The sequence below is a fragment of the Conger conger genome, chromosome 5 (assembly GCF_963514075.1).
Source record: "Conger conger chromosome 5, fConCon1.1, whole genome shotgun sequence".
Lineage (NCBI taxonomy): Eukaryota > Metazoa > Chordata > Actinopteri > Anguilliformes > Congridae > Conger > Conger conger.
The window spans coordinates 40,226,140-40,253,486 of NC_083764.1; positions in this window are offsets into that span (position 1 = coordinate 40,226,140).

The following is a 27,347-nucleotide window of genomic DNA, read 5'->3' on the forward strand; positions in this document are numbered from 1 at the left end:
AGTCAGAGCTTTCCCCCCAGCGACACGTAGTCGCAGAGAGGCGACCCTCTCGTTCCCCGGGTGGAACTCCAACACAGTGGCGCTCAGCCGGTGGCTTGTGAGTATCCCCACACCTGCCCGGCGCCTCTCACCTTGAGCAACTCCAGAAAAGAACAGAGTCCAGCCCCTCTCCAGGAGTTTGGTTCCGGAACCAGTACTGTGCGTGGAGGTGAGCCCAACTATATCTAGTTGGTACCGCTCTGCCTCCCGCACTAGCTCCAGTTCCTTCCCCACCAGAGAGGTGACGTTCCACGTCTCCAGAACCAGTCTGCGACGCCGAGGATCAGCACGCCCGGATCCCCGCCTTTGCCTACTGCCCGTTGTGCAAAGCACCCGACTCCGATGCCGACCCCTGCAGGTGGTGAGCCCACAGGGTGGCGACCCCACGTGACCAGTTCGGGCTGTGCCCGGCCGGGCCCCATGAGATAAGGCCCGGCCACCAGACGCTCGCCGACGAGCTCCCCTCCCGGGTCTGGCTCCAGCAGGGGGCCCCGGTTTCCCTTTTCCGGGCGAGGTAACTGGGTCGTTGTGTGGCCGTATGATGGGGGTCTTTGAATGGTATCTTCCACAATGACCCTGCAATGGCCTTGTCATTCACCTTATTTTATGTCACATGGCTTATACCCATAGCAGAGTGGGACTGTGGAAATCAAAATCAACCAACATGCAGGCCTGCACTGAAGTTGCTTGAAAATTCAGCTAGTCAAGCTGGTCATAAGTTCGTAAAGGTGGGTATGAAGTGGTCAACCAGCTACCAGCTGTTTCAAAACATACTGCAACTTGAACTGGTCAAACCATTTCAAGCTGGGAGTTGGTCTGAACAGGTCAGGTTTTACTGTCGCAAAAGCAAGTTGTTTTTTTTCAGTAGGGATGGCAACTGTAGACATCAACAGTGAGCACTTTAAAAATAATAATAATTTTGCAATATTTCGGTGAATACTACTTTAGGAGGCATAGCAATTGCAATGATTGGAATTAGATGCACCCAGCCAGTGTAACTAATTACACTGTGCTTCGTCACAAGTTGCAGATGGAATTTTTACATTATCTAAGTCTAAAAATATAAGCAGACACATTCTGGTGTTCTGCTCCCACTTAAATAGCCTTAAATTCCATTAATAACACTGGACAGGCATTTTTGTCAGAGTTACTTGGAATGAAATAAACCTAAGACTTTATCGCAAAGGTTATCAAAACATTTATCAGTTGAGGTCCTAGAGCTACAAGTGCTTATTCACACTAACAGCTAATCCCCTTTCTCCCTCCTTCTCTCTTGCAGGACCCAAGATAGCTGTTAAAATCTTGTTCCATATCATGCAGGCCTACTGTTATAGATTCTGGGTACTCTCAGAAAAGATCTGTATGAACATCTGAGCTCGAATGTATGATTGATAGACTCTATCTAATGATGAGTGGATGTGTCTCAGCCTGTATCATCACATGTTGGATATTTCCGAATTCCATGATAGAAACATTATTCTGCACAATCAGGCAAGTCTCAGTTCTAGGATGAGATATGCTTGGTGTTGTGCTATGGGAACAAGATATGATTATTTCAAATTCTGCTGAAATAAACAATGCACCAACTCAGCCCATGTTAACTTTGCCCCCTTGAGGTTGAGTCGTCGATGTCTCAAATTATTGCATTAAAAGATTATTAAAAAGACATCAACTAGCGAGAACAGCAGTTAAGATGCTTATCAACCTCTTATTTGCAAAGCAGGGCCCTCAGAGTTTACAACCCTCACCTCACCATGGACAATAAAAGGCATATTTTAACAATCCTTGAAACCAAGTCAAAAAAATCTTGATCCAATATAAGAACAAAAATATACAATTCAGAAGTTGCATGAATAAACACATTAGTTTTGTTCTTAGCTCAGTTTTATCTCACATCGGGCCGAGATATTTCCAGTTTGGTAGAAATATATATTTTGCAAATTATTATTCAATACAAATATATTTATGGAACCAAATATCCCACCTGTTTATGAAGCTACGACTGTTTTCTGACTAACATTGAAGTTTATTTCGTAATCTGTTCAGCCATTATCGAAAGAACTATATACTTGCTGGGACTATACCTAAGTGAATGTAACTACTTATTGTGAAAATGCATTGCTAGGTAATTTCAGTACCAATCTAATGTAAAACATGGTAAGCTTCTTGTCCCACCCTTTCCAACAAGGTATAATGTGCCATATTCAGGTAACGGGCAGTTTAGGAATATTGATGTGTTCGCATAGCAGATTGACTATACAGACAGGTGTAATTACAGGTTTTGGACTTGGTATAGATAAACCTGCTATTGTACAGGCTACCGGGGCTAACAGGGCTCTGTTTACTAAAGTTAAATTTTAAATGTGATGAAGGTTGGTTAGAAAACATTTGGGTCAGTAATCACTTTTTGAGAGCTTTTTGGACAATTACTCTCATACATCTGAGTAAAACACATGTAAAGGTTCATTGTCTTTATATTTTGTGTCAAAAAATCAGTTTTAATAGAAAAATAAGCTGTTCTGATTCATGTGTCTGAATCAAAATATTTGCATATGTTTTGTATTTGGAGAGATTTGGAGATACTTAGGGACATCTGGGTGTAGTCTTGGGAAAGCTCATGTGGAATTTGAATGCCTGTCGATATCTTTACCAAATTTCATACACAAGTTGACATCAAGTATAAAGTAGTTGTGGGTTGGTGCTTGACTTAGAAATAGAGATATTCTGTTCAGCATTTTGTCATTTTTGTTATAATTTAGTGTAATGTTTGTGTACACTGTATGTACATGCTCTGACATAAATGTTTTCTGTCTCATATTTCAGAATGGTATAAGCCTCTTCTTTAATTTAAGTTTTCAACCATGTATGTGCAGTAAATCGTCTTTGAGATATTGACACTTTTATTGAACTAGTACAAAATAATTGCCCTCTAGGGGGGCACAGTGGAAAGAGTAAAAAAAACTGTGTACGCAAGAAGCATTTCGTTCAGCAATTGGCTAATGTGAAACTAATTTGAAATTCAACCGCAAACTTCCATCCATCCATCCATTATCTGAACCCGCTTATCCTGAACAGGATCGCAGGGAGGCTGGAGCCTATCCCAGCATACATTGGGCGAAAGGCAGGAATACACCCTGGACAGGTCGCCAGTCCATCGCAGGGCACACACACCATTCACTCACACACTCATACCTACGGGCAATTTAGACTCTCCAATCAGCATGTCTTTGGACTGTGGGAGGAAACCGGAGTACCCGGAGGAAACCCACGCAGACACGGGGAGAACATGCAAACTCCGCACAGAGAGGCCCCGGCCGACGGGGATTCGAACCCAGGACCTCCTTGCTGTGAGGCGGCAGTGCTACCCACTGCACCATCCGTGCCGCCCTCAACCGCAAACTTCTTCAACTGAAACACTAACCCCATTTACATGAAGCCTTTTATTCCATGTTTAATCATATTAACAGGCCGATTGGAATAAAAATGACTTATGTAACCACTCATTCTAAACAAATTATCCTATTCCGGTTTAAAAGGGGTAGTCTAAACCTTTTGACGATCTGATTAACAGGAGAATATATGCCATGTAAGCGCTTAAAGCGACTACTTTCTTTGGATGAAATGCATATTGTTTCTGCGAATGCTCGTTCTTTTCTTTTTCTTTTGCAATTAACGTTAAACATTAAAAGAAGTAAAAAATCATGAAACGCTTTGATGGTCGAAAGGCTTGAAAGTTATTCAAACAGGTGTTCGATAAAATGAATGAAAGCGGAATCCACAGAAATATCTACCAATTTTTTTTTTAAACCGCTAGAAAAGTTTAATGACTGCTAAAGGGTTAAGAGCCAAAATTAAGAAAATCGTTCTGAACCAGCCAATTTTACATTTTACGAATTTACGGATGAACTTATTGGAGACTGCAGTACAGCTGCTCTTGTGCTCACCGTCTCTCATTTATTTGCAAGATAATTATATTCAGCAGACGCTGCTGCCTGAAAAGTGACAGCTGAAATGTAATTAGGCTATTGTAGGCTACCTAATACACAACGCATATTTGGAGAAACATGTAATGTTTACCTGCGCAAGATCATTCTGTGCATGTTAAAATGTTTTATTCTGATTAAATGTTTGGCATGTAAACACACACGATAATCGGATCTAATTCATTCAGTGTGCATGCAAACGGTTCATTTGGAATCTTAATCGGAACAAATGATTTGGAATGAGGAAATATTCTGCATGTAAACGCAGCTAGTGTTGAGAAACACCAAAATTAAGAACTGTCCATTTACAGGCCATCATTAACAGCTAAAGAAAAAAGCATACAACACACACGGTTGTAAATGTATTTATCAAAAAATAAGGCCTATATTAAACAATGGCTGCACAATGTTTTCAGAAAATGTGTAAAATGTGTGTAAAGACTGGTGAAACAGCAGCTATTTTCTCATTTAATGGTCCTATTTACCTAAGGGTTAAAGCAGAACTTGAAAATCAGAATGAGAAAATAGAATTAGAAATTAGAATCCAATTGTCTCTTGGATTGCAACAGCACATTTGGAGTTTATTGAACATGATCGCTTTGTGTCTTTGGGGCTTGTGTGGGAGTTGTGGGGGAAGGGCGCTCTGCTTTTCCCATCATTATGGTTGTGTCGCTAAGACATAGACCACACTGTCTCCATCTCCCAGCTCTGGTTCATGCAGTCATAGGATTAAGGAGTTCTCATTGCTCCTCAGGGCTCCATTCACACAGAAAAAAACAATGACTCATTTTGTTTTTGGTTGGCGGTGGAATTAAAGGCCGAGTCAATCCAATTGCAACAGTGCCAAAGCTTAAAGAACCAAAGACAAAAGAAGGGATTCCAATAGTCATAACCAGCACAGCATTTTGTTTGTCATACAAAGCTAAATGCACTGTGCATGTCTTGGTGAAATATATGTGTGTGTGCAACATTGTGTTGGGGGAGGGGTGTGGTCCTTCTTTCTGAGGTCAGTGCAGTGGGCCCTCAGACTGACTGAGTAATGTTCACCATCTTTTTGCCTCTAATTTCCAAGAAGAAAGAGAAGCAACAGGGGGCCTTCATTACAATTTGCCACCATTTGTCACCACAACACAAATCCCCCACACCCTTCCATCACTCTACATGCTGGAGACATTGCTTTAACGGCACATATACCAAGCTCACTTCTAAAAGGTCCAAGACCACCCTTCTGCAGTGGCTCTGGTTGTATTTCTTCATTTTGATTTTATCCGATTGTTTTTACATCTCACACCCTAAAATTACAAAATGTCACTTTTATTAAAACAAAGGAAAACCAAATGAACAAAGTTTGAAATGCCCTTTACATCAAGAATAAATGTAGCAATTATGTTAACCCTGAGAGATTAAGAAATGCAGCCCTCAAGGTGACACAGCTTGGCCCCTGGGCTAATAAATCTGCAGTAAATCTGTATGGCTTTTCAACATGCTAGCATCTATAAAAAGTATGTCAAACAATGATGTTAGGATAATGATGTCCTGGAGCCCACTTAGATGTAAGTCAAGTGGATCCGAATTCAGTACATGCAATTATCTAGGATAAGTCCTATCCATATCCAAACGATAGTGAGACCTAAAATTAATGTGATAAAATGTATACTCTAGTTTACCATGAATGCATAGGAAATGTATTTATTTCAAAAAGTCTTTAGTTCACCATCTACTCTGGGATTATCTGTTTACACCATCACATATCACAGGAGGAAGCTTATATGTACATTTTGTATATATGGCTCCTGGGAGTAGTCTGGTCAGTTGTGCAATGGTACAGATGACCTGCCTGCCCACTGATGTTCAACAGACTAAGAACTGCACGGTATTATGGGCTGTGTGCCATCTGGACCTTGGTATAATGCCATTCTAAGCACAGGCTAAAGCATCGGACCTTGATGCAGGCATCAGTTCGGTGCAGTTTCACACCGAGGACCAGGGTTCACTTCCCGGTCCTGCCAAAGCCGAGTTTGGCCAGCACACATGGGAGTGGCATAATTGGTTTCTATTTTACCAATGTAAAAAAAAACAACAACATCTTTCTTGTGATTGCAAATGTTGCGTAACAATGAGTTTTGTTAAATTATGTTGGATCTGCAGATTTTCTTGCAAATTCTGGTCAAATATTGAATTAATTTTCATAAATGAAAATAAATTCTCCCATTAGATTATCAGCTTCTAAACAGATGAGACATCCTGGCATGATTTGCAAATTGCACAAGAGCTCTGCAAAATTCTTTTATTAACCGAAACCACATTAATATTTTTCCCCTCAGAAGAAAAGTGGAAAAATAAGAATACATACTACTTTATGAAAACACAGACATGCTGATTGTGACATTCCTTTCAGTTTCAAGTGGAGAAATGTATTCACAAACCTGCACATATTTGTCATTGTCTGAGTACACAATCACTTGGGAAATTGAAATTGGGGGATTGATGCGGTTTGCATGAACTCATCCAAAATACAAAGCACACTGAATGTGTATCACCAGCCACCCAAAACAACAGCAAAAATTCTGATTGACAAGCTGATGCTTTTTCAGTTTTTTCAGAAGAAAAATACATTTACAAAAGGGGTGGGACCCGATTTCAGATCACAGTGGTCTAGTTGCCATGAGAGGTCAGGGGAAATAATGTGAAAATAATGAAATAATAGTCAATAGAAAGCAGTCTATCCATGAAAAGGTATGATGTGCTACAAGGATATTGTACCGCTGTAGCATACAATAAACCCACACAACTGAGCCATAACATTTTTTATTATTTGACCTAGGTCGGGATGTTCGTGAACTGTATAAAAAGATAATTGCTTTAAATTCTCACTTTGACTCTCCACATACAACTCATTCTCAGTGGGAAAAAAGAGAATCCTTTCAGTGGAGTTATTTGCTAAATTTATTAAAGATTATTAATCAAAGATCAGAGAAGACAGGATCATCAATCTCTCAATCATCAGGAGCATGTAGTTTCCACTGTGCATCTTTAATGGTATTTGCCATATCCAAATGACTGGGGTTTTCAATAAGCTTCTTCTTCTTTGTTAGCACAATTGAATATTTGGAAACGTAAAAGAGTGGTGTAATTTCTAAACTTTGAAAGTGTAAATAAACAGAATAAATAAGCTGAGAATCTGTACTGTTTTATTATAGTTTTAAAATGGTAGAGTACAGAGTCAAATCAAGAAAAGTAAGTATTTGTCCCAATAATTATGGAGATCACTATATAAGAGCATTTTTTTGCATCCAAGCACCCAGAAATGAACTAGCTCTCAACATTTTTCTTTTTGCATAGTTCAGACTATGATCAAAAATTAAATAGTACATTTCCAAGTTGAGATGAGAAAATAGTTCATCCTTTCCTTCCTTTCTGAGCTTTTTTTCCACCTACATTATAATGTTAACATTGATCACCAACATGAGAGCACATTTTTACGGCCCTATACTCGGCTATGTACAGATGGATATAATCAATTTGCGTGAAGCAATAACAATTTACCAATTATAATTGAGTATCCAGCAAAAATATGGGATAATTAAAATATATTGTATTATATATTGTATGAAAAGAATCACGACATATTCATATCATCACACATACATTCAGTCATCTACCCAGTGTGCAATATACTGTATTTTGAATGAATTATTTTGGTCACACTTTATAAGGAACAAATTGAACAAATTGTGTGAATATATGACAGACAAAACATCATCATCCATGTTTACACCAGTCCATTCCACACAATAAAATTCACACAGTCAGTGACCAAAAAAGGAATAGGCTGAAGCCAAAGGCTTATTACTGCCTATCCCTTTCTTGTAAAATAAAATACAGATGTTTTGTCTTAGAATAAATGCACATATATTGAAAGTTATTATTTTTCATATGAGAGACTATTGGTATAAGAGTCCAGACTGGACTACACCAGGCCCAGACACAAAAGTTCCTGTGGCAGCTGTGAGCACTGGTGGAGGTCTGGGAGGATTGATGGATCAGTAGCACTCATCTCCATGTGTAGTGTCTAAACGGAGTAATGGAGTGAGAGATGACAGGCAAACGATCATAGTCTGAACATGCAGTCCCCCTGACCCCTCCACTGATTCCCCCTGGCTCCCCATAAATAATTCAACTGCCATCTCTCTGTCTGTCTATCTCTTTCTCACCATGAGTTTCTTTCTCCCACTAACCTCTCATGCTAATTCCATAGTTTGGTAAAATTTTTGTCGAAACCCTTGTTTGCAATTGAATGGATTCCTTTCTTCATTTGACACGTATATTCTAAGTATCAGTGTATAATTGCAGGACCAATTTGCACACGACTTATAAAAGAGCTGCAGACTATCTGTGAATAAATCTAGTGTCTGGAAGAAGATGGCACTGTTGTAGTAAGAAGACCATTCATGTAATAGATAAATAAGCAATCTAGAATTTCAATTTAAACCTTGAAACTAACTCATTGCAATGAGCAGCTGGATAATCCATCTTGAATAAAATGATCAATTAACAAACTCTAAATATATTGGGAACAATGGCAGTTGGTGAGCTAAACATTGGTGGGCCAGAAAAGTTCCTCATGAACTGGTTATTGATCTCAACTTGTTTTCTGTCATTTCCCTTGATTATCAATACAGTGATTAATTCACTAAATACTCCAACACCTGCAGATATAGCCAGGCCTCCTGAATTCATGTGCAAATTTTATTAACATTATACGTATGTGGATACATATAACCACTCTTCCTTCTCTGCAATCACACTCTGCAAATGTCCCTACTGTAACTAGTGAACAAGCAACAGATAATTTACAGCGAGGGAGTCAATTCGGCAGGGTGATATAACCCCATCACAAAGCAGAGGGGCCTTAATCTGACTGAAGCGGCTTATTTTGAAACAACTCATTCGCTTGCTGAACATTATCCTGTTACACCACAGCTACTTGTTAAAGGTATTAATTATCTGCCACAAAATCACGTTTAAATTGAATGTATAATGCATATTTGTGCATATCAAGTCTCGACCACAAACATAGCTCAAACAAACAACATCTTTTATTATTACTATTAACAAAAATTTCCACAACAGACATTTCCATTTATTTTGAAGTCGATGCAAGCCCCAGTGATCAAACATTTGTTTGGCTGGCCTTGGTATTTGGTGAATACAAATTAGACAAGTCTGCCAAACTGGTAAATCTTCTGAAATGTAATTCATTAAATTAATGACATGTATGAATGATATGCGTGGCTACATGGGCCCTGCCTTTGGGGCACATCAGGGGCTGCATGTCTGCCTGATGGCAGGGTATCCAACAAGGACAGAGTTAGTGATGCTAGATCAGAGGGAGGGGAATGCAGAATGGTGAAACAGCAGTGAGACATGGGTAAGCGTCCTTTTATCAAAAGATGTTGGGATGATTAATATTGCATAGGTTGGATTTATCCATCATTACATCACCACTTTTCCAGCACTGGAAGTATTAAACTGTACAGACACAAAAGTGAGGAGTGGAAAAACCTAAACATATAGTGTGTGCAGAAAATAATAGATAATATACAACTGTAACAGAATGTATGTACATACAGTATGTGTAAGTGTTAATACTCTATGAATGAGTAACGAATGAAGATTCTGACTTGACTCATCACTGACTTCATAGGGTATTACCCTACTTATACCAAGGCTAACTTGCTAAGTAATGAAGCGATAGAGAATTTATTTTAAGTTTAGAAACAAATTCATGAATCGAAACACAATGATATCAGGAGAAAAAAATAGTCCCTGTTGTTGTTATTTCTCAGACTCATAATAGCGTCCTTGATTGTCATTGGCACCATTCTGGTTCTCATGTTGACAAATGCCGATAACAGACTCCAAAGGCAATCAAAAGCATAGAATCAAGACTGGATACTGACACTTTTATACCTTTATACCTCTGCTAAGGAAGTGATTGAAAACACCTGATCAGCTAACTGTCCAATTACATTTGGTTCCCTAAAATGGAGAAACTATCTATAAAAAATGTGTAATTCCTACACACATCACCCAGTAGGGATGTACATTCATGTTAAATTCAAGGTAACAGTCTGCACTTTAACCTAATATTAATGGTTTCATTTCAAATCCAATGTTCCGCAGAATAGAGCCACTGTTTTTGTCACTGTAACTCCTTCCCTAATTACTATAACTGGAGCAGAATAATAAAATGATGTGTATTTGGCTGCGATGTTCCTTATTATTTATTCACCGACAAATTTTATCCATTATTTTCTTTATTCCCCAATTTGGAACCCAAATAATTTCAGGCCAGTCCCATCGCTGAAATGTCCTATTCCAGTTTGGAAGAGACAAGTTAGTATGAGCCTCCTTCCTGAGAAAATTGTAGAGCCACCTGCTGCTCCTGTTCATTTTATGATCCACCTGCTATGCTGCTGAGCTGCATAGTCATTGTGGCGAATGGCACTTCTGCGTGCACACCAGACACAGTCAAATTGCAGGCTCTCAGTTAAGCAGAGGTGGTACTTCTGTGCTGATGCTGCAAAAAACAGACATCTGTCTGACAGAAGCCCTCTATGCTGGGCTACATTACTATAGCTAATTATGCATCCCTCTCTAGGTTTCTTTGTAACTTCAGGGAAGTGAAAGAACTGTGCTGAATTTCTTTAACTGAATTTTAGTCACTCTTGCAAAGTTTCACTCGGCAGTAGCAGAAACCTCAGAAACAACAAATTATGTGCATAATTTCACAACAGGCTTTCAAGGTCCAAATTAATCAGGTTCGCGCCCATGTATATCCTTAAGGGCCTTTTAAAGCAGTCACTCCAATTGGTCTGTGCCTGCTGTCCTAAGACACCAATGTTAAACTCCTAGAATTACAACACTCATTCGGTACCACTGCTGCTCTCCGAGTAGTACTCTATTCGGTCTCAGTCTTGAGTCTGGAAGTTTTTCTCATGTCGCGGGCTCGTCTTGGTCTCAGCTGCTTGTCCCTATTGATTGAGTGCTGACTGATCCAGTGCTTCTGTGATATGTGGTATAGTAGCCTATGAGGCAGCATCCAATAGGTATATTTTGGATTTTGAAGGAGGCTAATGATTATGAATTGATTGTGACTGTGAATCTCAATGTGACTTTATAAATCTAATGCTCCGAGTGAGTCGCTCTCTTGGGGCCACAAATATGCCTCAGCCCAGGGTCTCCAAACCCCTTAACGTGGGCCCAAGTTCATAGCATGTCATTTTTAAGCTGGTGTGGTTAATTGATAGATCCTGCATTAGAGTGTATATTATAGAGCGTAAAGTGTATGCTCTGATGTTGGAGTCCTTCCAACATCAGAGCATACACTTTACACTCCATTAATCTAATTCTCAACTCATAACCATGTAAGGTAAATGGTTTTTAAAAATAAAAAAGGAATTTACAAATTTGTACTGAAGCTAGTTGAATTCTGGTCCAGGCTTAATCTAGAGGGTTTTTTTTTTTTATCTCAACATCATTTGGACTTGGTCTTGAGCTCATTTGAATTTTGTCTTGACCTCCATTTAGACTCTGGCTTGACTTGACCTCCTTGACTGTTCTTGGTCTTGGACTTGACAAAGGTGGTCTTGATGACAGCCCTTGACAACATTTTCTTAAAAATGCATATCATTAAATGTCCTTTCTAGATAATTGACTCCCTTAACTATTTGATTGGTTCACAAACATTATTTCACTACTTTAAACATATTAATTTCTAGCTGAAGTTAAGAGAGGTGTAATCAGTTACTCCAATCAGGGTTTGACCCAGACTGCAGAATACATAACTGTATTAGGTTGTCGAAGGTAATGAAAAATACTGTGTGAATATCAAAAATTTTGTTGCAGATTATTTATCCATACATATATGCATATTAACCAATATTGGATCTAAAACATGCATGTGTAATTCACTACATTTTGCAATTCAGGCACAAGACAATAGACTTTTTATTGTGAACTATGCCCCACAGGGAAGACAGAGAGGTTTGTGGGTACAATGACAGCCAGCTTAGTCTAGAGGGGAAAAAAGATCCATTAATATTCTCATTATTTCTAGAACCTTTAGGATTACGTTTTTACATTTACATTCTAGGCATTTAGCTGACACTTCCATCCAGCCCGACTTAACGATGAGTGCAAACAAGAAAAGGCCTAGATTCGTAAATCACCAACAATCCAAGTACCGATTAATGAGAAGTGCAATGGTCGGGCCATAACACCCCGGAGATAGGCACCCCTTTGTCACTAGAATTAACATGTGGGAGGGAGGGTATGAAAAGGATTTTTTTTTGGGGGGGGGGATGGAGAAATATGGGGAAGATGTGGAAGTGGGGATTTTAATTCAGAGTGGAGTTAAGTGCTGCATGCATATTGCACTTATATTGTATTGTATTATATTGCTGACATGCATGCACACATGCACGCGTGTGCTATATAATGAAGAAGGATGTAACCACCAAACTTGGGCAGCCTGTAGCGTAGTGGTTAAGGTAAATGACTGGGACACCCAAGGTCGGTAGTTCTAATCCCGGTGTAGCCACAATAAGATCTGCACAGCCGTTGGGCCCTTGAGCAAGGCCCTTAACCCCGCATTGCTCCAGGGGAGGATTGTCTCCTGCTTAGTCTAATCAAATGTACGTCGCTCTGGATAAGAGCATCTGCCAAATGCCAATAATGGTTTTGGAAAACCCAGCTCAGAGAACTAGGCAAATATGACACTACTTCCATTAGCCTTAGTTCTTAGCTTAGATCTGTGCCTTGGGAAATATCTATATCCTTCAACAGTGAATGAATAAACACAGGTTATTCTCTGTCTTAAAAGGTTTTTCCTGTCTCTCATTTTCTAAACAGGCTAATGATACAGTAGTTGTTTGTTTCATTTGGGGGCTTGCTTCTGCGGTAAGAATTTTGCCGGCTGGGAAAAAAAACAGTAGAGAAAGCCGCGTTGCGTTTCAGCCTGTAACAGGCAGAGAAGTCATTTATAGCTATAATAGTTCCCATAATCCATAATGTTTTATGTTTGCTTTTCACATGACCACCACCAAATGTGAGGGTATAGGGTACTATATCTTACACTGCAGCACTTAACCTCGTTAGCACTGGCATCTTGTAGCTATATAACTTTTGAAGATTTATATCAATCCTATCGTGGGAGTTTTGCTGTTTATGGATGGTGCGATAGAAATCTTCAGTGCCGTTGACCATAATCGAATGCTTTCGTTTTTATTCTTCTACTGACCAAGTACTGTTAAAGAATGAGGAAAACAGAACACATCTAGCTTAGAAATATTATTTGGCCTCCTTGCATGTACGGCATGAGATATCTCCACAGATTCTCAATAATATTCATGTCTGGGGACTGTGGTGGCCATTCCAAAACCTATAACCATCTTTCCTGGATGTACTTCATGGTTGATTTCGAGGTATGCTTTGGATCATTGTTTTGCTGGAATACTCAACCTCTCTTCAAATGAAATGTCTGGACTTTGAATATTAGCCTCTAGAATTTCTTACTATTTCCATTCCATCCCCCAGCTGTCACACAACCCCAACGCATAATGGATCGACCTCCATGCTTCACAGTTGGCAAGGTGTTCTCTACAAAGGCTTCACTGTTTTGTCTCCAAACATATCGTCTCTGGTGGTGGCCAAAAAGTTCATTTTTGGTTTCATCAATCCAAAGCACATTGTTGCAAATGGCTTCAGGCTTCTCAATGTTTCTTCATTGTTTTCTTTTGCATACTTCAGAGGCTTAGTTTTGTGTTGAGGTTGTTCTTTTTGGCAACTCTGCCACGTAGGTCTTTGATGTTTAAAGGACATTGTATTGTTGTCCTGTGAGTGATGTGTGGGTTCTACTGTGCATTTCTCACCAGGTCTCGAGGCATTCTATCTGAAATCTTTATTGGTCTTCCAGACCTTGCCTTGACTTCAACTGTTCCATTTATCTTCCATTTTCTAATAATGTTTTCATAGCCTTCTCCTTCTTGGTGGAAATTATCTGAAATCATTGAACTGTTTAGAGGAACCCTTGGTTGTTAACACCAGCCACTGCAGTTGGATACTTTAGAAGGCATGGAGTTATACTCACCTGACTCATTGAAGCCCTAATGAATAAGTCACCTTGGTCTGGGCTTTAGTAATCACCTTTTCAAAAAGGAACAAAGATTAATCCAAAAGGGTTCACAAACCTTTGCACAGGGCCCTTTACCTTTTTCTATAGTTTATAAAAAGAAAAAATGAAAATAATAATAAATCTTGCTTTAAAATTTGCAGAAAGGTCTCATGTTTAACTTTTCATCTCATACAGATTCATCATAACAGACATTAAAACCAGGGGTGCCCAAAAAATTTTTACCACCATAGAAGCCCAAGCAAGTGCTGGGCAGCAGACTGGCTATTCTCAGTCAACATATCTTTGGTAGCTTATGAAATATCCCAATTTTGTAGTTCTGTGCATAATGCTGTCATAAGATATCTTCATTTTTATTGGAAGGGAGAGTAGATTAATTTAAACATTGTAGAATTCATTCAACAGTTATTGTATGATCACTTTGATCATCCACAGACAACAATAGGTCAGTCAGTCTCAGATGTGCATCCTCGAAGGCAGCATCACACAAGATTATGTAGTCCTATAGACACAGACAGCACAGCCTGTCTTCTGCTGAGGAGCTTAATTTTACTAAACTTGATGAAAACTAAGCTCCTTACACTGTCAGTTGAGTTGACGAGGCAGCCTGTAGCCTTGTGGTTAAGGCACCGGAAGGTTGGTGGTTCAAACCCTGGTGTACCCACAAGGTCTGCACAGCTGTTGAGCCCTTGACCAAAGCCTTTAACCCCACATTGCTCCAGGGGGGGATTGTCCCCTAGTTAGTCTAATCAACTGTAAATTGCTTTGTGGGACATTATATACACAGGTGTGTGCCTTTCTAAACTATGTACAATCAGTTCATCAGTGGACTCCAATCAAGTTCTCAACACATCTCAAGGGTAATTAAAGCAAACAAGATGCACCCGACCACAATTTGGAGTTGCACAGCAGGGAGTCATTATACTTATGTAAATGAGAGATTTCAAGAATGTATAAAAAACATGTTTTCACTTTATGAGTTACGGAGTGTAGATTGATGGGCAAAAATCAATAATTAATCCTAATTTAATCAACAACACAATAAAGTGTGAAAAAAGTATGAATACTTTCTGAAGCCACTGTATATGTAAATATTGGCTTATTGGCAATGAGTTGTCAAACATGCCTGGCATAATGTCCATGTGACCAGCAGCTCAATTCCAAGACAGCTTTCACTTTACACTCTCATCAAAGACCACCTGCTGAAAGTGTGAAAGTGACACAGATTTCTCGTACTATGACTGTGAACATCCTCCATGCAAATAAACAAATTCTTGATGATATTGTCCTTTTGCCCAATCTTGAGGGATATTTTTCACAATACAAAAATGCCCTGAAATGAAAAAGAACACAATGTACACAATGTAACAATGTAAACAATGTAAATGATACCATATGTCATGAATGGAATTTTTATCCATATTTTAGTCCATGTCTGACAAACTTCAAGTTGAGCAGATGCGCAACAACATTATGCTTTTTGCAGCAGTTACCGCAATGCCAAATATTAATGCTTGCCCAAGTTATTGCCTTTATCAGCTGATGAATTCATTCTTCATAGATACTGATGTCACAAAATTTTATAATAAAACTGGTTTCCTAGGAGAATTCTGAGAAAGTTTTAATTTAGAAAACTGACTTTGATGCAAGTGCTTCTCTATTTTACACTGCTTCGGGGGGAAGTAGACTTGCAATACACTACAACGGTCTCCTTCTGTGGTGCTCCTCTTTATCTGTGGATTCTCGATAGCTTCTCCTCACAGAAGAAATACTAAGTATAATGGGGTGCAGTGTGAAATGAAGGCCAGGCTAGGGTAGGATTAGATAGAGGCAAGCTTTGATTCCTCTCTGAAGATGAGGGATCAGGCGTGAAGCTGCCTCCTCCACGTCAACTGCATTGTCAGGCATTGCATGATATGCCCCAAGAACTGAGCAGAGGCCATACAATTCTAAACTGAAGCTTAGAGAAGATTAACAGACCAGTGACCCTCTCAGCACTTCCACTGTAAAGTATTCCTGTGGTGTGTTATGGAAACCATTAAAATTCCATTAGACCCTCCTTGCAGACTGAATCTAGGAATCAGGTGATAATTCAGTTCTATCTCCTGCTTTCCAATTTCTGTATATAATGGTCTTGTGGGAGCACTCAAAATGAATCCCTGATCTGTGATCAATTTAATAGTGAGGCTATATCAGAATTGTTAGACACACATGCGTATGTCCATCTGCATTCATGCACAGCTGAACTGGGTCAAAAATTTATCTGGTGTAGTTTAACCCTGTAAACTCCAGCAAGTCCTGCCGATCTGCATGGCAATTAATGAACCATCACACTGACAAAAGAGCTGATTTATCTATTGCCTATGGAAGCATATCCACGCAAAAATATTTTTAATGACATCTACAACAAAACCCTGTCATAATTGAAATTAAAATGAAGAAACACACTTTAAATAACGGTTTATACATTGGTGTGCAAACATTCAGGCGCCCCGGCTCAAAAAGCCTTTTAAGTTAAACGTGACACATTTCTTCAAATTTTAAAGCCAGATTACTTGCTGTGCTATAGAATTTGCAATAAGATGATGAAATAGATTCTGAAGTCACAATATAAGACTAAAACACTTGACTTGTTTTTTGGTTTTTGCAATGTATAACAGTATGTTTAGATTTAGTAATACAGTTTACAGTCCAAAGTTCTCTGGGATCTGCAGGAATATTTAGATCTTGGTTTTATAGCATCTAAAAAGTGAAAGTATTTTAAATAGGAATGCACTTTACTTTTCCAAAATGATTTCTTGTGAAGAAATGTCCAGCACAAATTACATGTACAATATAAATAATCGTAGATAGTATTTGCGTATGTATTTACAAATTGTGTTGTCCCCATTCAGTATAAGTTGACTTCTTTGATCTGAAGCAATAATTATTCCTGTAATATGTTATTGTTAAAACTGGTACCTCAGAACAGGTGGAAACCGACCTCTGGGGTAGAATGCAGAAGGACAGAATCCTATCATATGATAGTATTATGCTGGTGTTGATGGGGATTATGTCATTGAAAAGCAGTATGGTGTCTCACCACTTCCCAAGTAACCACAGTGAGTCTTCCCAACAGCTGCTAGTCTTTTAACACATACAGTAGAAGGGACAGCATGGCATACGCTTCTATGGCATCACATTCACACTCAGGTTTTTTTTCTGTGATTTCAGTCAGAGTGATTCAGGACAACTAGCTTGTGTATGGACTATTATCTCCCAGTGTTTCCCTCAAAGCTTCTGTGGAAAGTGTGACCACTGTGCCCCAGAGCCCTTTCTGAATTTACTGGAATTTCTTGAATCTCTCCAGTAATACACATGGATTCTGTTCCTCATTAACTATGGCCAAATGTGTTTCTCAAATATTTTCCCCATCTTCCTTTTGCTCTTGGAGCTTGAAGCCAGTGACTATTTTATGCTTTACAGGATACAGTACTACAGGATAGGTTGCAATCATTGGAAGATATGAGTGTTTCCTGTTGATGATAATTTGGAGCCTATGGCGCATTATTAGGAGATTAAAAGGTAAACATACATATAACCTAACTCAAGCCCACCCTAGTTTTTTTTAGTTATTGTTGCTTAATGACGCAGTGGTAGGTCAAAAGGTGACATGTATGGTATATTTTAGTGTCTGTCGACATTCAAATTTAACAGGTACATGCATAATATTTAAAATGAATATTCTACATTTTAACATATGGCCAGCAACGTTTGGTGAAAAATGTTTTTCTGATATTCACAATGGCACCCCCCTTGAGCACTGAATAAGAAAATAGCAGGTGACTTTGTTTTGTGCTTACCAATAACATTGTATACATTTTTACTTGAATACTTAAAAATAGAATTCCAGGAAGTTTTTCATTGAAATTAATGTGAATTGATGGGAATTAATGAAAAATTTCGGGAATTTAAATGAATGTTTTTCTCTCTGGTCCCATTTCATTCTCCTTCCCACCATGTGATATATTCTTCAATACAATTAAAGCAGTCTTAAAATGTAATAAAACACTGTAACATTAGCTTCAGTGTTATTTAATATCACGCTGCGCATAAATCTAATGTAAAATGTACTCCAAAATGAAATGTCTGAAATCAATGTAAAATGAAAAAGCCCTCAGATTAAATCAAGTTCAGTGTCTTGGCAGCCTCTGCTTATACATATTCCCTGTTCTTAGATGCATTCAACTCTCTAACTGATTAAATCACTATTTCCTCCTCAGTGTTACTGTCTAGCTGTGCGCTGAACTCCTGTGCACTTGGTTCAAACAGTTTCAGGTTTGCCTGGAGAGCTACTATTTCTGCTCTCTCCATTTAATGAGCTTGTCTGCTAAATGACAAAAATGTAAATGTAAATGTAAATGTTGTTGCACGCCTTCATATGGGTATCGCCAAAGAGACACCAGCTTCACTCAGAGATTGCTGATGTTGGTGGAACCTGCAGGATCACTGAAGCAGAAAAGGCGGTAACTGGACTATTTTTTGTTAAAATTAGCTAATGAAAAAAAGGTTCCTATGAAATGGTTAAAGGTGAAGAATCACCCTCTGTTAGTAATTTTAAAAGTGGACCTGATCCAGCTTGAGAATAGTGTGCTTCCCAAAAAGATAAATTCTCAAAGTTACTGAGCCAAATTTTCCAGCGGAAATGTACCACAAATTTCCCCCTCCCAAAGGTATCACATCGATCCCTGACACATGAAATATATGTAAGCCTGACTTTTGTCTGAGATGCCCCTGCTGAAAACAGCAGCAAGCTAGGTTTTGAAACAGCTGGTAGCTGGTTGACCAGTTTAGACCAGCTCCTAGCTCAACATGGTTTAGCTGGTTGACCAGTTCCGACCAGCCAGCTTGACATGGTTTGACCAGCTGAAGCTATGTTTTAAAACAGCTGATAACTGATTGACCAGCTACTTGCTCAGACCCACTACCACACTAGCTGGTTGGCCAGCTCATGGCCTGCTTGGCCATGCTGTCTGACGAGCTCATACCCAGATAGACCAGCTAATGATCAATTTCAATTTCCAAGAACTAAGCCCCTTGAAATTCCAGCTTACAAGATGGAGACCATTACGTCTTGGTATACAGTATATTTATGACAGTGAATTAACTAAGCAAATGGCCACAAGTTGCATTGGTGGTCAGATAGAAACAGTACCATGCATGTAAAGCCACCAAACAAACCCCAGAACCCATAAAGCGAACTGAAGAAAAAAAAAGGCTTTCCAAAACAAGGCTTTCCAAAACAAGAAATTGCAGCCATTTTCTCTGTTCCCACAAATTAAGCGAAAATGACAGATCCCTCAGACAAAACAAAACCCACAGATTATGCACTGTATAAAGTTTCAGCGTAAAACTCACAAAATTGCTCAGTACACATAGTAGTGAACATAAACCAGTTTGTAAGAAAACTCAGTGAACATTTATGAGATCTCCAGTAAATGCTCAGCAGCCACCCAGCCACCACAGTGGCCACAGGCAGCATGAAGTCTGCCACTGCTAAAAATGAGCCTATGAGCCTATGGAACCTAAAACATTATTATTTTTTAAAGTCATGAACACTGTAACATTAAAATAACTAACCAGGGGTGGTTTAGTGGATAGCACTGTCGCCTTACAGCAAGAAGGTCCTGGATTTGAATCCCGGGACCTTTTGGCAGGTTCTCCCTGTGTCCATACGGGTTTATTCCGTTTCCATTGTGTGAGTGAATGGTGTGTGTGCCCTGCGATGGATTGGTGATCTGTCCAGGGTGCGTTCCTGCCTCTCACTCAATGCATACTGGGATAGGCTCCATCCCTCCCATAACCCTGACCAGGAATAAGGGTGTTAGAAAGTGGATGGATAACTAACCAGCTGACTGAAGTCCACAACCAACAGAGCTCTGCTGAAAAGCAACAGCTGGTAGCTGGTTGACCAGTTCAAACCAGCTCTGTACTTAACATGGTTTGACCAGCACAAGCTATATTTTGAAACAGCAGGTAGCTGGTAATTTCAAGCTGGTCATAGTTAGAATTTTATACCAGGGAGGCCTTCAACAGTGCTTTACCCTGTAGATGAAATTCCACCAACAGTCCTGATTTCTCACATAATCCTTCACCACATGAGAACTGAGGAAAAGTAGGAAAGCATGGCAGGCCAAAGCATGGCATGATGTGTCGGCAGTAACTTCAGCAATTAAATTCTGAACAATGGCAATGTTGGGTCCCTCGGTGAAGTGTCTGGCTTGTGTGGCTTTTGTACATTAAGCTAATAGTGTAAGATCCCTTCACTATAAAAACACAGACAGGAAGATTCTCCTGCACACAAACAACGTTCCCCCTAAAACACTTTTAACAATAAGGTGTTAGATGCACTAGTCACACATTCAATGATTTCCTGGCCCACAGTTATCACACTATGACATTGGCTTCATCCTGCTCTTCAACAAACTGGAAATATTGAGGATATAATAGAATACTAATGCAACTTTAACTCCCCTGAGCAGTCCCATCAACAATATTGTGTTAATGATAAGGCTCTGTAATAATGTATGTCAGATAATGCTTATTCTCTTCTCATTTGATTCTTGGCAAGCTTGTACCATTTCTTATGTTTCACACGGTATATTCATTTCAATGAGATATGCAAACTTAGACACGTATGTAGGTACAATATATCAGCTTCATTTGAACTTAATGAGTACAAAAAGTCTTAGCTATTGTGTCAGATGAAAAATGCCAATGGTAACCAGCCCTTCTTTCCGTTCTAAAAATATCCATGGACAGATTTGAAATACATATTTTCATTCTTAATAAGAAACACCCTACTGAACAGCTCTGCAGTTTTATGGCTGTGATAATTCTCCACTATAAAGGAAAATATATCACCGGAATAATGCTCTATTTTGCACTCATGGATAATGGTTAAAGTAGTGGTTAGAGGGCGAACCACAAAATGTAGGGAGCTACTATATCATGTGGCACTAGTTATCCCACTGATTTGAAGGAATTAAGGAATTTCTTTAAGAGCAGTGCCTTTGATCTTTTCATGAGTCAGTAATTGATAGAAAACCCATTGACAATCGGGTTTGTGAATCATCCTAGTACAGTAAATTGTAAGTAAAGTCTGACTGTATTGCGAACCCTTTTGAAATCCATACTTTAATTTGTAAAGTCAATGTGCTGTTATTCTTTTAAGCCTTACACAAAAGGGTAAGATGCACATATTGTTCAAATAATTAAACATTGCATTTTATTAGAACAGTCATACACCTCCTACTACATTTTAGGAGAACTATTTTAAAGTAAAATCCTCCACATCTTGTTGAATCTATTCCCTCCAATAATGGGTAAGAGTTTGACTAATTATATCATGACAGCCTTTCTTTGGGAATTAATACATAATTAGCATTATTAATTAATATCCAGACTACTCTGATCACTATCTTTGTAATTTGACAGAAACTTTTTCAGCAGGGCACTGAAATATGTTTAATATGAACAGCTCTAATGGTTTCCTTGGAAACATGAGTTTTAATACAGAAAATGACTGTTTTAAAACACTGTGTTGTGTTGTATTATCCCACCACATTTTATTGTAGAAGTGTCCAAACATGTTGATTTGCAAGTACAGAACAAAACTTTTATTTGTATCACAGTACAAGAGACATCATGGTCATGGTAAGACCTTGAGTCTGTTTTCATTAACTCATATACATGGGTCATCTAATGGAAGCAGTTTACCTAAGATGTGACAGTGAAATCTGAGGTATAAAGGTCAGCCTTGTGATATGTTCTACGGTATGTGAAGTGTTGACATTATAGCTTGCAATCTTTATTTTTTAAATATATAAATTTTTTCTATTGTATACAGTAGTTGATGAAAGCAAATACATTCCACCCTGTTCTCCACAGCCCAGCATGTCAGAATAAAATGAATGACTCACTCTGTCTGTTTAGGGATGATTTCTTTAAACGTGTGTTATGTAACTCAAAATGCTTTGTTAAAACTCTGGATAGAACTGTCCTCACTGGTTTCCTTGCAGAGAAGATAATGATGACCATAGCAATTTCAAATGCTTAGTAATTCACAGTGACAATCACCCATCTTTGGAAACATTTCATATAATTGCAAGAACTATACCGAGGTCTGTCAGATTTGCAGCATGCCATGAAAATTGGTCAAGCAGCTTAAGGTCATTTGCACTCTGACAACATTTTTCCAGGTAGAATTTTAATGACATTCCTCCTCTTTGCCTGTCAATTGTCTGGTGCTCAGCACAGAATTTCTATATGATGTCAAATCTTGTAGTTTTGTTCAGTGTTCTTATCTGTATGTGTTAACCTTGCAGCAAGGATAATTATTTTGAGAGCTACGTACACCCAGTGAGTACTTTATTGGGCACACCTGTACACCAGCTTGTTAATGCAAATATTTAATCAGCCAATCATGTGGCAGAAACTAAATGCATAAAAGCATGCCAACTTGGTCAAGAGGTTTAACCGTTTTTCAGACTGATGTCAGAATGGGGAAGAAATGTGATCAAAGTGAGTATTGGTGCTAGACAGGGTGACATGATGACGTCCATCTTAACAGATGGTGACATGGTGGTTGGTCACTTTTTTTCCTTTTTTTTTTCTTTATTTCTTTGTTTTTATATGCAATTTTCACAAGACGGCATTGGAGAAACACAGTGAACGTATTAATAAAAAGAAATAAGCGTTGTTGCCTAAAGATAACTGGCAAGTGTCACATTCAACCACCATGTTACTCCTCCTATGTATAGACTATCACTAAATTTACAGCTATTTGTTGAAACAGAATTTTACCATAATGTCAGAGAAGCCTCTCTAGTTTATGTTTTTGGGCCCAGTTTTTAACTTTTATTCAAATTACAAATGACAAATCTGTACTTTTAGTTAGAAAACTATTTGAAAGTGAAAAAATCTATTATTCTGCTATGCCCCATTCTTTGTGTCAAGACCAATACTGAATTGTAATATGGTGGTTTTGATCCCTTTAAGGCACCAGGCAGCTTTGACATTTATTAATTTCAGCCAGTTATGGAACATTTGACAGGTTATATGTCAGTGGCATTCAGAAATATAAACAGACATCAGACATTTGTGTGCCGAGATTGTGTAAATCTAGGCTTCATTGTAAATCTGATTACTCCAAATATTATACAGTGACATATTGAAATATGAGGGCCAGTCTAGCAGAAAGAAAGCTCTGTGATCTGAACCATGTGACCCAAGTTTCCAGTGACAATTACAAACCAATCTCTGTGATACCCAGCAACAGGGGCCTCTGTACTCCCAGCAAATTAATTAACAATCTGAACTGACAGATTAAAAGTTCATTTTAAATTATTGAGCCTTAAATGTGAAAGGATGATAATGATGGAATTTCTGAAATATAGGGCCATATTATTACCAAGAAAAACTACTAGTTTTAGCCTAATTTATGGCCTCAGTTAAAATGCAAGTTTATCATTGTTTTGAAAATGTTATTAGAATAGTCATACTGCAACAACAATAACTAACTAATACCAACAATCTTAAAATGTGCATTCCTTTTTTATTTTTGAATACTCCCTGTATTTCCTTGCCTGATGCTCTCAACTAACATCATAATCTGTCTTTCCTCCTGTAGAAAAAAAACTTCACTGCCATTACAGGACATTGATTAATTGTGTGGCATTACTAAAAGGGAACATGAAACTTTACTATATTTTTTCTGAAGAAAAAATTCAGCATGACATTATCTTAAAACAACAGGAATGTTACTAAGAGATTTAGATACGAGGACACATACGCCTGGCAAACCTGTTTACTTTTACAAGTAAGATAAATATACCAAGCAAAATTTTGGCAGCAAAAGTGAGAAATATTTGTATCAGTACAAAGGCATGATTCAATATTCTTAGCTGGGGTGGTCAGGCTTGTTTAGAAAGCTGCACGTATCTCAAAATTGACTGAGTGCAAGAGTGCATTTTCGGGCCAAAGTGCATCGTACTGTACTGTTCTCTTCTACAAGGATCTCTGTTTGAGATGCCTAAAAAAGTATCAAACAAATGATCAAAACGAGTTATTCCCACAGAAAATATAGACTTCAGTGTTTGTGTCAGGATCTGGGGAGCTTTAAGATATAAGATGGAGGCGTGGGAGCAGAATTTCTGCCTTTAATGCCAGACTCGCAGTTCTGTCGGAGACAAAGCGAGGACTGGGGGCTTAGGGATCTGGCAGAGGCATAACTCAGATATAGCTCAGAACAGAGACTAGCCAGCTGCATGAGCCCATACTGCTGAATCGTGTTAAAACTGAATTGCAACTTCCTACCAAGGGTTGACATTTTAAAGACATATCAAAAGGTGCCCATCGGTGAATGTTGCCCCGCCCAACTGTATCCCTGCTTCCACTTCAGTATGCAGAATGTCAGATGAATGTGAAAGATAAGCGCTAAATGACATTCCCCAAGGTTCCTAAAATCAAGGTGATGGGATTTGGAAGGGTAGCCGATTTAATTACAAACAAAATACTGCCAGTTCAATCCTGCGGTATTGTTCAGAGACATACTGGGAGTTCATCTGCTATGGAGGGATGGGTGTTGAGAAGTATATGGATTTCATGGAATTGCTAAGGAACTGAAAATCTGGAAGTCTGTGAGGTGTGCACTTTCAATTACATCTTTCTTGTGATGGTGTATAAATATGTCATTTAATCTATGCTCTAATTGGCTAATCATGTGGCAGCAACTCAGTGCATTATACCATACAGACATGGTCAAGAGGTCTGGTTTCGGTTTAGACCAAACATCAGAATGGGGAAGAAATGTGACCTAAGTGACTTTGACCGTGGAATGATTGTTAGTGGGATTTTCATGCATAACTAGTTAACAGAAAATAGTGCAATCAAACAAAAAAAACATCCAGTGAGCCGCAGTTAATGAAAGGTCAGAGTCAAAAGTGTAGTCGCCTTATAGTATATTATTTTTCATATAACCACTTTATTAGGAACACCTGTACACCTACTTATTAATCAGCCAATCGTGTGGCAGCAATGCAGTGCATAATATCATGCAGATACGGGTCAGGAGCTTCAGTTAATGTTCACGTCAGAATGGGGAAAAAATGTGATCTCGACCATGGCATGATTGTTGGCGCCAGACAGGCTGGTTTGAGTATTTCAGTAACTGCTGATCTGGGATCCTGGGATTTTCATGCACAACAATCTCTAGAGTTTGCAGAGAATGGTGCGAAAAACTAAAAATATCCAGTGAGCAGCAGTTCTGCAGACAGAAACGCCTGGTTAATGAGAGACGTGAATTTAGCCTAAAAGTGTATTAAATTAAATTAAATCAAATCAAACATGATAGTGTCACATTGATAACTTCACTATGTTTAGTCCAATTGAATGCCATTAATAAGAAAACTATCATTGAATAGCTTTCCATTAATAAAACACATTGCTGCATCAGTATACTTGTATAAATAAGGCCAAAACACTGCCATCCCTGCAATGTGGAGAATAGACTAAATAGCCATGGCTGTACTTCAGAAACTCCAGCACCAGAACCAAAGGTGTATAAGTATACATAGAGGACGCAGTAACATCCCGATACTGGATGTACTAATTTTAGTACTAATTTTAAACCACTTGACTACTTCACAGATAAGGCCTAGGATAGGTAATGTTTGGGAAATGTTCCATAATTATTTTGTCTATTATTCGTGGAATCAGGAGCAGCTATTGGAATGAAAATGGTTAGTTAAATGTTGATTGGCTTTGAAACATGTGACGTGAAACTCCACATCGATTGATCAACTACCCATGCCTTTTCCAGGAACATGACTGGCTGAGGTTAATTGTTAAGTTCCTCAGTTTTTTGACCTGGTACCATTAACCTTACAGAACTCGGGCAGAAGCAATTTTATTTGATCTCTACTTGACTCGCTTGCAACCGCATGCTAATAAAGGTGTTTTTAGCAACACCTGTAACGCTCACAAAGAAAATAACCCTGAACCCTAATCTTCTCCCTGACATTTATTGCATGACAACAATATGAGACCGCACTGCTGTGTTCTGCCCTGACCTGTGAAATATGTAATCATTTCATGCTTGCCTTGGTTTTCTGAAAAAAAAAACAGAACCTGAAGTAATTTATTAAACTGCGCTGTTTAATCAGTTTAGCAGTTTATCACCAGAGACCTTGGATGTGTAGTGCTTTACAGTGTTCTCAAAAATACCTCCTTCCCCATTCCCCTCTTCACATACACATTTCATGAAAAATCCCAGTTATTCATCAGTGCCTATCGGCAAGCAGCTGGCCCCATTCAGACTCAATCGTTCCTCTTGATTAGCCTCTCAAGACCAAGGAGAAGCTCTTCATACCTCGCCTTAGTCAGGACCTGATAGACCTGCCTTCTCCTGAAATCCATTCAGCTCTTTTGTAAATGCAGGGTTTCTGAGAAATATTTAATTCATAAGGCCATAGAGATCACAAGAGGTTCTGAGCAGAATTTATGGAGCCTACTATTACCATGTACTGCTTTCAAAGAATGCTTAATACTGAGTTATTATACCGAAAAACATAATTTGTGTCATACAGATGCTCATGCTAGCCAAAGTGAGCATTTATTGATTTATTTTGTTCAGTCATTGGGTGAGCTGTGTGTTTGTTACCACTTGCCAGATATTTTTTGAGCTGCTGTTTCATTCTTTAGTAAATGCTGGGTCTCCAGGACACATGAAGGTGATATGCCGAGCCAAAAGTTAATTTCCTCTATAATTACAGAAAAAACACTTTCAAAACAGGCCCAGAGAGCTTGTGTGAATGGTCTCAGCTTTAGTGCTGGCCCAAAGGACATTTTCTGCATTATTAATATGTTGTGCTTTCCAGAGCTAACCTAACCTCACCTAAATTATGCATTTCCAGTCAAGGCCTTTTTCCCAAATCCAGGCTGCATCCCAGGATGTAAAAGTGTTCAATTCATCAGAATGCAGGAAAGACTTTAAAGTCTTTGAAGAATCAGGTCAAAAAGTGTGCAATTCAAAATTGTGATTGGAAACGAACAGTTTGAACAACTCAGTCTTAACAATAAATAATGTGTTT